Source organism: Panthera tigris, chromosome A3 (assembly GCF_018350195.1).
Source record: "Panthera tigris isolate Pti1 chromosome A3, P.tigris_Pti1_mat1.1, whole genome shotgun sequence".
Classification (NCBI taxonomy): domain Eukaryota; kingdom Metazoa; phylum Chordata; class Mammalia; order Carnivora; family Felidae; genus Panthera; species Panthera tigris.
The window spans coordinates 81,608,168-81,620,512 of NC_056662.1; the positions used below are offsets into that span (position 1 = coordinate 81,608,168).

General features: G+C 39.0%; 1 protein-coding gene and 1 long non-coding RNA gene across 4 annotated transcripts in view; one reads left to right on the forward strand and one right to left on the reverse strand.

Annotated features, from left to right (window-relative positions):
• Window positions 1–2,684: 2,684 nt before the first annotated feature.
• Window positions 2,685–3,965, reverse strand: LOC122237339. Its single transcript, XR_006215766.1, has 2 exons — window positions 3,766–3,965; window positions 2,685–3,270 (listed from the first exon to the last, which is right to left on the reverse strand). It is a non-coding gene; the product is annotated as an uncharacterized LOC122237339 (long non-coding RNA).
• Window positions 3,966–4,130: 165 nt separating this feature from the next.
• The window catches only part of AFTPH (aftiphilin), a 66,359-nt gene continuing 58,144 nt past the window's right edge, over window positions 4,131–12,345 (forward strand). Inside the window, exon 1 of one of the 3 annotated variants that reach the window (XM_042981539.1) lies at window positions 4,131–4,393. The gene's annotated coding sequence lies outside the window, so the exon portion shown is untranslated. The remainder of the gene's footprint in view (window positions 4,394–12,345) is intronic. The other 2 variants (XM_042981535.1, XM_042981538.1) reach the window with 2 other exon arrangements.

Here is a 12,345-nt window from a genome sequence, read left to right on the forward strand (position 1 = left end):
ATGTATGCACATATGCATGCACATATGCATGCATGTATGCTCTCTCTCAAAATAAATGAATAAAACTTAAAACAAAAATGTAGGGTCTGGGGGCGCCTGGGTGGCTCAGTCGGTTAAGCGTCTGACTTCAGCTCAGGTCACGATCTCAGTCTGTGAGTTGGAGCCCCGCGTCGGGCTCTGGGCTGATGGTTCAGAGCCTGGAGCCTGCTTCCAATTCTGTGTCTCCCTCTCTCTCTGCCCCTCCCCCGTTCATGCTCTGTCTCTCTCTGTCTCAAAAATAAATAAACGTTAAAAAAAAATGTAGGGTCTGGCATACTTAATATAGATGCAGAAGCCAGGACACCTGACTTATTGTTCCTGTCAGCTCTAACATACCAGTAGAAGCCCAAAATGCCAGTAGGAAGTTCTCCAGAAAATCAGTGGGGCAGTGTGGCTCCTGGAGTGATTTTAAGTTTGGGGAAACAGTGGCAGACAACTGAGAGACCCTACAGAGGCTCTACAAGGACTGTGTGAGAATCAGGAGAGATAATATACTTAAAAATACTTCGGAAAGTTGTACAAATCTAAAATATTAGCATTAGTACAATACGTCAGGAACTCTCTAGGATGCTGTTCACAATTCATGGTTTTTTAAACAACTGGTTCTGGAAAAGCTGTTTTTAACCATGAAAAAATGAATACAAAACATGTCAGAATTATGACCAATATCCATGTACCCTCTATTTAGAATTAATGTAAATGGATTGATCAAAACATCTAGTTGTACATCTTAAGTATAATTTCTATTTGTCATTTATCTCAAAGCTGGGAAAAGAAAAAATGTAAATGGCTTGTCACATTTGCTTCATATTTTCTTATATATAACACATTGCAATTACAGATAAGTCCACTTTAGTGTTTCCTGACCCATACTAGCCCCTAATAGAATTTTGCATATGTCATTCCAGTCCATATTTTTATACTTTAGGATATACATTTTTTTATAATAAAGTATTGGTTTTAAAAACTCACATTATAAAATTCATATTTTACCCATTCTTAAACTTCATTCACTTGTTTTCATAATCTAACCATATTGATACCTATAGCTCTAATTTAAGTGCTGAAAAGTAATATATGAATATATCACTATCCACTAAAAAGTATAACTTAGTCTTAAAGTGTTTAATGGATTATAAAATGAAATCCTAGGAAAATGTGTAGATGAAAAGAACCTTGGAAATCCATCTGGCACAGGGTGTCTTAAGCTGCAATTCATAGACCCTCTTCCATGAAGGAGCTCTAAGAAATCTGAAATTTGGGATGAGCATTTTCTGCAGAAAGCACCAAAGACTTGTCATATCCTCAAAAAGACACACGTGCTACTTAAGAGTTAAGAACCTGTGGTCTAGTTTCACTCTCTCATTTGACAGATAAGACTGAAGTCCGGAGAGATTAAGTAATTTATATAAAATCATAATGATAATAGACCCTGTTCACAGACCCAGATCTATGTTATTGCTTTTCCAGAACATCACGTTGCTGGGGTTTTGTGTTTATTTCTTACACAATTATCAGCTAAGGTCCTTTCAACCACATTGCTGGGGTTTTGTGTTTGTTGATTTCTTATATAATTATACAGTTAAGGTCCTTTCAACTTTTAGTCCATAAAGTATAATTCAATCTTTTTTAATTATTATCTGTTGGTAAGGAGGGTAAAGTTGATACATTTCTGTATTAGTGGTGGCATTGTGAATTGGTATAGTCTTTTGGAAAACAATATAAGATGACAAAGGGCCAAAAGGCTATTAATCATTTTTATATTGAGGGGAAAAAATCCTAAAATTGGACAAAGCCACATGCACACAATGTTCATCAGAGTATTATTTGTAATAGTGGAAAATATCTACTAATAGGATAATGGACAATTCACTGTGTCCACTCTGTTGAATACTATGTAGATGATTAAAATTTAGTTTTTATAAAATGTGAAACGATAGAAGGAAATGCTTACAACATGATATTAAGTGGAAATGGGGATACAAAATTGATTTACATTATGATTACAACTTTGTAAATAAAAAAAAAACTGCACAGGAGGAAAAACTAGAAGACACACGATGGTCACTTGATGCAAAGTCTTAGGTAATTAATGGTCATAGTGTTTTTGTTTACTTTTTAAAAATTATCACTAGATTCAAATGCACTGAATTTTCTTCCAAATGCAATGCATTTTAATTGTTTCCTACAGATGCATCAACTTAAAAACATTCAGAATCAGACTGTCCTTTAGTACATTTTCACAGGCTTTGGAATACTGTCTTCAGAATCCTGTGTGAAACTACAAGTTGGTTGATTGCACTCACAAGTCAGCTGACCAAGTAGCTACTCAATTTCCATATTCAAAGTTGGACACTGATTTCTAAATTGTACTTAAGTGAACAGAACTGGCTTCTGCGTTTACCTGACAAAAATCATCACTTTGTAATCCTATGTTATGTATGGATCAGGGAGATATTTTTCCGAAGCAGGGTTTTCTTTTTAACGTTTTGATGTTTAAATTCATTTCAATTTAAACATTTTATTGGTGTAGGGTCTGCTTTAGGATTTTGTCATATGCTCTTATTCCAATATTCGTTTAGTAGAGCTATCAAACTAAAACGTGTTCATCTAAAATCAATTTACAATCTCTACACACACACACATTTTTCTTTCTTGGTCAATAAACATTTATAGTGACCTATACATATTTTTTTCAAGCTTGCACGCAAGCTACACCAGCAGGGGGCGAAATACAATAGGAATTTGACAAGCCATATAGATTTTTCTTTAGTGACTGAGCAATAACAAAAAAATCCAGTACCACCACAAAACAATTGGTACTCCAATTTAAAGTGATGCAGTCTCCGTATTTTTTACGGCAATTGAGCTGTAAAAAGACAAATGCGGGTCTATTTTAGCGCTTCAAGTTAATTTGTCTAGAATATTGCAGAGGCGGGATAAACCGTGATGAACTGCTTTTGTCCTTATCTTCCCGATTTGTATAATTTCTCCACTCAAGGGGGTGGACACTTCTCTCTGGCTGAGGGAGTGTTTTCCATCCTGTTTCTTTGCGTAGCTGCTGAGCTTTACTGTTTTTGGACTATTTTAAATTACTCAAATTACCGGTGCAGGTTTGGCAAAAGTGAGGAGAATGGGCACTCAGCAGGGCTCATGATTTGCAGGGTAGCTTCCCCGGGATCATCATCTCGAACGATAACAATAATCCTTGAAGCCACAGTGGTCGGTGTTCTAAGAGATATTTATGATAAGAGAGGAAAAGGTTATAAAAATGCAAATAATCAACTGCTCAACACTGATGATAGAAAAAGAATCCATTATGACCCCTGCTAGAGAAATGCATAAATTGATTTTATTTCTTTTGCTTCATTGGATATTCTCCCGCAGCAGGTATGAAAAATTACCACCGTCTCCATTTGTTAGCAAAATTCCCAATTTTTTTGTTATTGGTCTCAAAGCCGATTGATTTGTCAGTCTTCAGCGGGTGCTTTCCCTCTGTTTCCATCCTGTTAAGGTTGATTTTATATACAACAATCTCTTCTTTGTTATTAACTACCATCTTCCTCTTGTCAGTTTAAATTAAAAAGAGGAAGGGACTTAGACTGAATGAAAAAGTCGTTTTCCGGGGCGAAAAGGGCAAGTTGATAAGGGCTCTCCTAATAGGCTTTCGGTAGAGAAGATAATGGTTCTGTATTGCAGTTTTATTTAGAGAGCAAGAGACTTAACTCGGTCCTGACTGAACGTTATAGTTAACCGGCTGAGGAGCACCTGTCCCTCGGCGGGAGCGCTGTTTCCGAGAGAGGCGGAACGCAGGAGGACGTCTTTCCCCGCAACAGCTCGATGACTCGCAAGGAAGTAAAGGAAAAGGGCAGCTTGCCCTCACCCAAAATGGCGGCCGGCGCTTAGCGTGACCGCGCCTGCGCAGGGGTAAGCGTTCTGTGACACTAATTCCCCTGGAGTGTCCTCCCCCCACCCCCCCCCTTCCCCCTACCTCCCTGCACCCAACAGCGCCCGGCCCCGACCTAGCCACCTGCGCCCGGAAGTGACGTGTCGGCAGCAGCGGTTCCCCGCTGCATGATGGGAGAGTGTGTGGAGTGGGCGGGGGGTCTCGGCGGAGGAGGAGGTGGAGGCGGCGGCGGCGGCGGAAGAGGGCGGAGGGTAATGGGATGGGGGTCCCGCGACAGCGCTGAAACTCCGGGTGGGCGTCCATGGCGCTGCTTCGCTGACGGGGCTGTGAGCAGTCTGCCTTCCGCTCTCACTAGCTCCGTGTCGGACTAGCCGGTCTTTCCCCGGGGAGCCAGTTCCTCCCCGGGCCCCTGAGCCATGCCCATCGCGGCCGCCCCGAACGAGCCAGGTAAGCGCCACCGCTTCGCTTCTCCAGCCGTGCGGGGGGAACAGGGTGCGGGGACCTGGCCCAGCCCACCGGCCGGACCCTTGCCCGGGCCGGGAGCACCTGTCTGCCGCGGGGCCGGGAACTGCGGGTACGGGGACGGTGCCGGCTCTGCGGGCCTGCGGGCTCCGGACTTGGGCTTTGCCCTCTTCCGCGGCGGGTGCGGGGACGCCGGCGGCGGCGGCGGCGGCGCCCAAAGCTCAAGGATCCCTCCCCGCCAACCCGGGCACCGGCCGGGGGAAGTGTGAGCTGTTCCCACCTCTCCGGCCGCTGCCGGGTCGCTCTGCGCCTCCGCTTCCACCTGCCCACAGCTCCGGCCGGCCGCTCCCTCTCTGGAGCTGTCGAGAAGTTTGGGGCTTTGCTGGGGCTTCCTCTTTTTCCCTCCCCCTTCCTCGTGACAGGTGTAAACACTGCCTGCTTCTCCCAGGCCCGAGGCCGGCTGCGACCGGAGTGTGGCTGCTTCCGAAGGTCTCTGAAGCAAGTGGATTTTGAATCCTCCAACTGGCAGAGGAAAGCCCCAAAGCCCATGAATCCTTTCCTGAAAGGATCTTTTTTGCTCCTTTCTTGCATTCCTCAAGAAATAATCTGCGTTTCCTCCCCAGATCGCGTTCGCAAAGTTAGACCATTATTCTTTAAACTCCCGATTTGGCAGGTGCAGTGTCTTGCTTGGGCAGAGGACAAGACTATAGGATGAACGGTAGTAGGGTCTTTTCTCCATTAGGAAGTTACTGAGAATGGCTAGATTTTTCTTACTGGTTAATGCGAGTTATAACTTTGTTTCTCACTGAATCTTCGGTTGAGGAAAGGACTCATACTTGTAAATATTTTAGTGGGGGTATGACAAGGGGGACAAATAAAAGCACTGGTTCCGTTTCAAAGTTCTCACTAGGAGAAAAGTAAAACTTTTGAACTGTAGTCTTTTCACTAGCTTCCACGGAGTATTTCTCCCACTCCAAATTGGGTTTTTGATTTCGGGTTTTTTTTTTTTTTTTCCTTTGGAGATAGGAGGGGGAGACGTTTCATCCTTAATGTTTACATTTAATTGTTACTCTCAGTGAACCTTTTAAACATTGAAATATATGCCAAACTAGGGGAAACAAATATGTCAACACTGTTCTGTTGATATAATTTGCACAGTTTATCTACATTTTATATGCTTTGCCAGCTTTAATGGTTGACTTTTGTAGTAGTCATTTTTAACTTCGCAGAAGTATGTGTTTACGCCGAGTATTTGTGGTCTTGTAAATTTTGTGCATGAAGATGTTGCACATGGATTAAAAGATCTTGTATAAAACCTTTAGCCCAGTAAATGATACCTAGTAAATGCTCATTAGATCGAATTCCACTATATACTAATTAGATATATCTACACTTGATCAATTAATATATTTCACAACCTTTAGAAAGCTCTTGTAAGAAATTAACTAGAATTCACATAAGATGTGGGGCATTTTTTCTGTTTTCTGATTTTGACCTAGAGATTATTATAAAAATAACCCTGTATCAAATGTGTCCATAACTGGATACAGTGTCCTTAATTGCATCGATAAATTTTGCAGAATCCAGCTGTCCTTATGAAAATTTTGTCATCTAGATAAATCCTATCATAAAGTATCATTTAAATTTTTAATTTATTTTACTTACAATTAAAAGTTCAGAAAGCAAGTGAAATTTGAGTACCAAATGTTTTATTTTTGTGTGAAATCTAAAGTGCTTCCATTAAGAGTCTAAATTCTTGGAATAGCATCTCATTGAGGAATTACCCCTTCTCTCCTGACCCTGTCCCCCAAAACTCATAAAAGGAGGCCATTAAGTAGGTATTTTTAAACCGTCATAAATTACTTAGATGTTTATACTGTTAATGTTATCTACAATTAGTAAGTTAAAAAATAAGGACTTTTTTTCTTAGTGGTTAGGCTAGTGAACCTTTCCAGCCTGAGCTTCATAAGTATTTATAGTTTTTACACAATTCGTAAAAATATCTGGCATTACATGGGTGATATATATCAATTTGATAGTTTTTTTCACAGAGTGTGTATATAATACAATCACAGGTTATTTTGCAACTTTATATAAATGCTAACTCTGATATACACTATTTGCTATGAGTGAGATACTTAGTGATTTATATAGAATATATTAACTCATTTGATCCTCCTAACAACCCTACAAACTCAGGTGGTATTATCTCCATTTTTCAGAGAAGAAACAGGCACAAATGTTAAGCAGCTTACCTAAGGTCAGACAGCTGGTAACAGAGCCAGGATATGATAGTTTTACTTATCATACTCCTGTAGTTTTAATACAGTTTTTAAAATATGTAAAAGTATACAATATATTTTTTGGGAATCATGAGATATATGACAAAAGTATAAAAACATTCATCGGAATGATAAATACCAAATGAGAATTAAAGTTACCTCTGCAGAACAGAAGAGGGATAAAGGATCTAGGAAGGGCCTGTGGTTTTTCAACCGTAGCTTTACTGTCTTTTAAATAAATCTGAAGCAGATTTGGTAAAAGATTTAACACAGCTAGGTAGTGGGTACTTGATCATTCATTATATTTTTTTCTAAACTTTTGTATGCTTGAAATCATAATAAAAGGTCAGGTTTTTCATTTTAAAAGTATCACTCTTTCAGCATTGTATATTTAAAACGAAGGTAGGGAATTAGGTTGAATGTTATTTTGTTTTGACTTCCTTTTAAAATATAAGGAAGTTCTAACTTGAAAATATTTAAGTCAAGAAATTGTTCCCCTCCTGAGTTTCTTCTGCAGTAACCTCCCTTGCCTGGGCTCTCCTCTTTTTCCTGCCAACCAGCTGCACAGCCCTGTATCACACTCCTAGTTTTATTGCTGACCTTACCCTGGGGTGGGGGCTCATAGGTCTGGATTAGACCCCTTCCCTAGGAAAAGGAAAAAGTCAGAAACTATACACTGGGGAGGAAGCAGAGGTGGGGAGCCACTGCTCATTAGTTCGGGAGAAATGAAAAAAGGAACATAGGTTTATACTCTTTCTTCTTCAATCACCACCATCCTTATTTCAAATAATACTTCAATAAACCTTGCAGAGATAAATTGCTAATAAATTAAAGTTCAGCTGTATGCTCAAAACTTATAAGCACTGTTTTGGTGAATAGTTCTCAGGGGAAAATAAACTGGTAAACTAGAATACAGTGTAGGTTCCATTTATGTAAATACTTAAAATATGCCATAAACCATTTCAACTAAATACCTAACACCATGATATTCTCTTCATTTCATTCTTATGGCAACACGTGAAGCCCTGTTCTAGGTGCTAAGGATACTAAAATCAACTAAGAAAAACAACCCTCATTGAACTTCACGTGTGTGTGTGTGTGTGTGTGTGTGTATACACATTTGTGTAGATGTAGGGGGATTAAAAAAAAAATGGCAGATAAGTATCCTAGAGAAAAACGTCCATTTGGAGGGATACGGGAGTTCAGACTTTTTGACTTAGAGCTAGGAGGGAGAGGTTGTTGGAGCTTGCTGTTTTATATAGGATAGGGTCAGAGAAAGCTTAAGACCTGAAGGAGGTGAGGAGAATAAGGGGAAGAGTGGTAGAAGCAGAAGTATGCCTGGAATATTCAGAGAATTGCAAGGGGAATAGTAGTATATGTGATCAGAGAGCTAGAGGGTGAGAGAGCAGTGTTGCAGGGCTTTGTAGAAATTCTAATGACTTTGGCTTTTTACTGTGTGAGATGGGAAGCCACTGCAGGGCTTATGAGTAGAGATGTGACATAATCTATGTTTTAAAAGGATCTGGCTGGGGTTGGCGGGGAGGATCTGGCTGGCTGCTGTACAGAAAATAGACTATAGGAGTTCAGGAGTGGAAGCAGGAAGATTCCATTAGGAGGTGGCTACAGTGATACAGTCAGTCTCTGGAATTGGAACCTATAGTAATTTCACCATTGCTAAATTCAAAAATACTTCTAGAGATACTCCCTTCTGAAAATTCAAGGCCCTCCACAGCCTACTTTTCCAGCATACTGCCTACTTCCTTCATATATCCTACATTCTAACCAAACTCTATTATGTGACTTCCTGTTCTTTGATACTTGCCCCATACTTTATTTTTAGTGCCCACTGTTACTTGGATCGGATCAGTTAAAACCCTTTCATTTCAGATTCTGTCTCCATGAAGCTTTTTCTTGTTTTCACCATTCTTTCTTCCTCTTCCCAATCAGGTAAGATCTTTTCTTAGATTCCTTATAACTACATTTTACTTTGCTGTTTATATTCTGGCTTGCATTTTGTTTCTTATGTTCCCCCTAATTAACTGTAATTTTCTTTAAGATTGCGACTCCTTTTACTCACTTCTACCCCTTATAGAATCTAGCACAGTTTTGTATGTCGTAAATGCTCAGTAAGTAGTGGGTATGTATCTATTTAATTTTTTAAAGTAGTCTTTTGTTACAGGGGCATTGTAGAAAATTGGCAAGCCAAAAAAAAAAAAAAACCACTCCTACTACTCAGAAATCCCCACTGTTAACAATTTAATGCATATCTTTTCACCTATTTTTTACATATATAAACATGCACTTTATACCAAAACAGAGTCTTATTGCACAGACTACTTTGTAGGTTGTTTTGCATTAATTAAACTTCCCTTACCATTTCAGAAAATTTTCATCTAAGCTACTATACGAGGCTATATTCAAATTCTTCTCCAGGTGGCTCAATGTCCCTTTACAGCTGATTTGCCCAAATCAGCATCCACTCCATATTATGTTTTTCTGGTTATTAAAGTTATGAAAGGAAAATGTTTATTATAGAATATTGTAGAATATTTGGAAACTGTAGAAAAGTGTAAAGAAAACTGGTATGCCCCTCGATGGCAGGGACCCATCTGTTATTAATGCCTGGCACAGAGCAGCACTCAGTAAACATGTTAAAAGGAATAATATGTATTAAAATATTAGTCATCACACGACAAAGAGATAACTAAACATTTTGGATTACATTCAGTTCCCCCCCCCCCCCCCCCCCCCCCCCGCCCTCGTGAGTTCGAGTGTCCTACACACATGTATGTATGAATCCTATTGTATCTTGGTGAACAGGTTTGTAATCTTGGACTTTGTTTTGGGTTATTTCCATAGGATTGAGTCCTAGAAGTGTAGTTACTAAATCAAAGGGAAACCAATGGCTTTTCAAGAGGTTGTAATAAAATCAGTCCTTCAAGCAGTGGCTGAGAGTACCTGTCTTCCTTTAATCTCCTCAAATGATCAGTAAATATGCAGTTTTTAAAGTGTTTACCTAGATTTTTATTTTGGATTTAGGCTTTTCAGCAGTATGGAATATTTGCATAATTTAAACATTTTTTGAAGGGTTTAAATGGGAGATGTGTCCTTGTTTGATATGAGATTAAAATTGCTTGATAATGTGCTCTTCTTAAAATAACTGATTCTGTTAGCTATTTAAGTGAAAGAAATACAATATTCTGGAACTATGTTCAGTATAGTAACCACTGGCCACATGTGGCACTTTTAATAAAACTAGTCCAAAGTAGATGTACTCTAAGTGTAAAAAAACAAAAAAAAAAAAAAAAAAAACCAGATCTCAAAACTAATGTTAAGATACATAGTTTAGACTGATTACATGTTAAAATAATATTTTGGGCACTTTGGGTTAAGCAAAGTATATTATAATTAATTTCATATGCTTTTTTTAATAGGCTACTGGAAAAATAATTATGTGGCTCATACTATATTTTAGTTGGACAGTGCTGCTCAGGAGCATGACACTGACTTATTTTTATCTATGGAAAAGAACTATAAGATTAACTTCACTATTCTGGAAAGCAGCAAATGGGTTTTTAAAAATCATACATTTCAGGTTGTCAGTGTTTTTCATGGGGTACAGTTTGCACAGTCATCTTTAAAATTGTAAGTGTTTTATTACAAACTATACTGCAGTTCTTATGCTCTGAAAGAAATACATGTAGGAGGACTTGGGGAAAGGTGTTAGATGAGGGATCAATGCCTCAGGTACATTTTCTAAGAATTGAAGGATGTGTGGGAATGTTTTAGGCAATGGTACCACAGGTGCAAAGGCCCTGTGGCATAAAAGAACGTTATCTGCCTTTCGAAAACTGAAAGAAAGCCTGGTGTGGAGCATTAGAAACGATAGGGGAAGGAAGGAGAAGGTGGTGACTGGAAAGATGGGAATGGCTTATATAGACTTTATTAAAGATTCTTTTTTTTTTTTTTTTTTAATCTTTATCACAGGGTGCTTGGGTGGCTCAGAAGGTTAAACAACTAACTCTTGATTTTGCCCAGGTCAAGATACAGTTTGAGTTCGAGCCTTGTTTCAAACTCCATGCTGGGGGTGCAGAGCCTGCTTGGGATTCTCTCCCCCACCCTCCCCCTACTCAGGCTCTCATGTGCATGCTTGTGCTCTTTCCCAAAATAAATATACTTTTTTAAGTTTATTTATTTATTTGAGAGACCTAAGCAGTCTCCAAGCTGCCAGCGCAGCCCAATGTGGGGCTTGAACCCATGAAACTGTGAGATCATAACCTGAGCTGAAACCGAGAGTCTGATACTTAACCTACTGAGCCACCCAGGCACTCCAAAATAAATAATATATACTTTTAAAAAATCCTTATCACAAGTAGGAGATCCATGTGATCAGATTGACTTTTAAAGAGATTTCTTGGGTTGGGCATGATTGAATACTGGTCAGGGAGAGACCATTTAAATGGTGATGGCAGCTTTTAGACCAGAACCAGAAGGGTGTCTGGGGAGCTGAAAGGAGGTACAGATAGATATTCTAGAATTGAGGGATTTATGAGATAAAAGTCCTTCTTTAGAAGGTAGAGGAGGGTGAGGAGCTTTGTCAAGGGTGGCTCTTACGTTTCCTACTTAGGGGATGGCCCCTCCACCCACTTAGTTACTAAGTTACAGAGCCCTGGAAGAGGACCAGGTTTGAGAAAGAAAAGCTTGAGTTCTCTTGTTAAGCTTAGTTTGAGTTGAGGAATTCAAGAGGAGAGAACTTGTAGAGAGTTGGCCTGGCTGGTCTGGAGCTCAAGTTTGAGGGCTGGGCTGTAGGAATAAAGTAGGAGTCCTAGGATATGGAAATTAAAGCCTTAGGTGGATGAGATTGCTTGAGGAGGAGTTGAATAAGAAAAGAGCCTAGATGAAACCTGAAAGGACTTATACTACTAATTTGAATGTTTCATACTTACGAGAAAATTTCAGTTTGTTTTGAGGCCTACTTGTAAAAGTGAAAGTAAGGAGTAAATTGTATTAAATAAGTTAAATATTTGTTTGACATGTGTGTAATTGAGCACATAATCTAACAATGCTTATTTGATTACTTTGAAACATACCTTTTCCTGTAGCAGAAAACAAATTGGGCTTCCCTGACTATTGAACAGCCTGAAAACAATTATGAATAAATACTGGTATTTTTGTTACCTTAATAGATCTAAGGAAAAATTATGTACTTCTCTCCATAAATACTGAAAAGGCATTTGGAAACTCCTTTTTAAAAAATTTTTTAACAAAGCAACTTAAGAATTGGATAATTCTGTAATATGACAAAATGTATGTAACCTCAAACCAAAGATCAGTATCTTAATTTAGGGGGAATACTAATGCCTGCTCTCACCACTACTATTGGATTTGGTATTAGGGGTATTAAGCAAGCACAGTCAATAAGGAAAAACAGAGACCTAAGAATTGGAAAGGAAATGGTCGGTCAGATGCTCCAGTTTGCCTATGATATGATTTACAAGTAGCAAGAGCTTCCAATTTCCTAAATAGAAAATAGGATAGAAGTGGAGACCCCATTTTACATGAGAAGCAAAAACATGAGAAGTAAATACCTGACAAGTTTAACAACATGTGAAAATCCTATGTTGCTAACATTGAATTTTTATGTTAAATTTAACA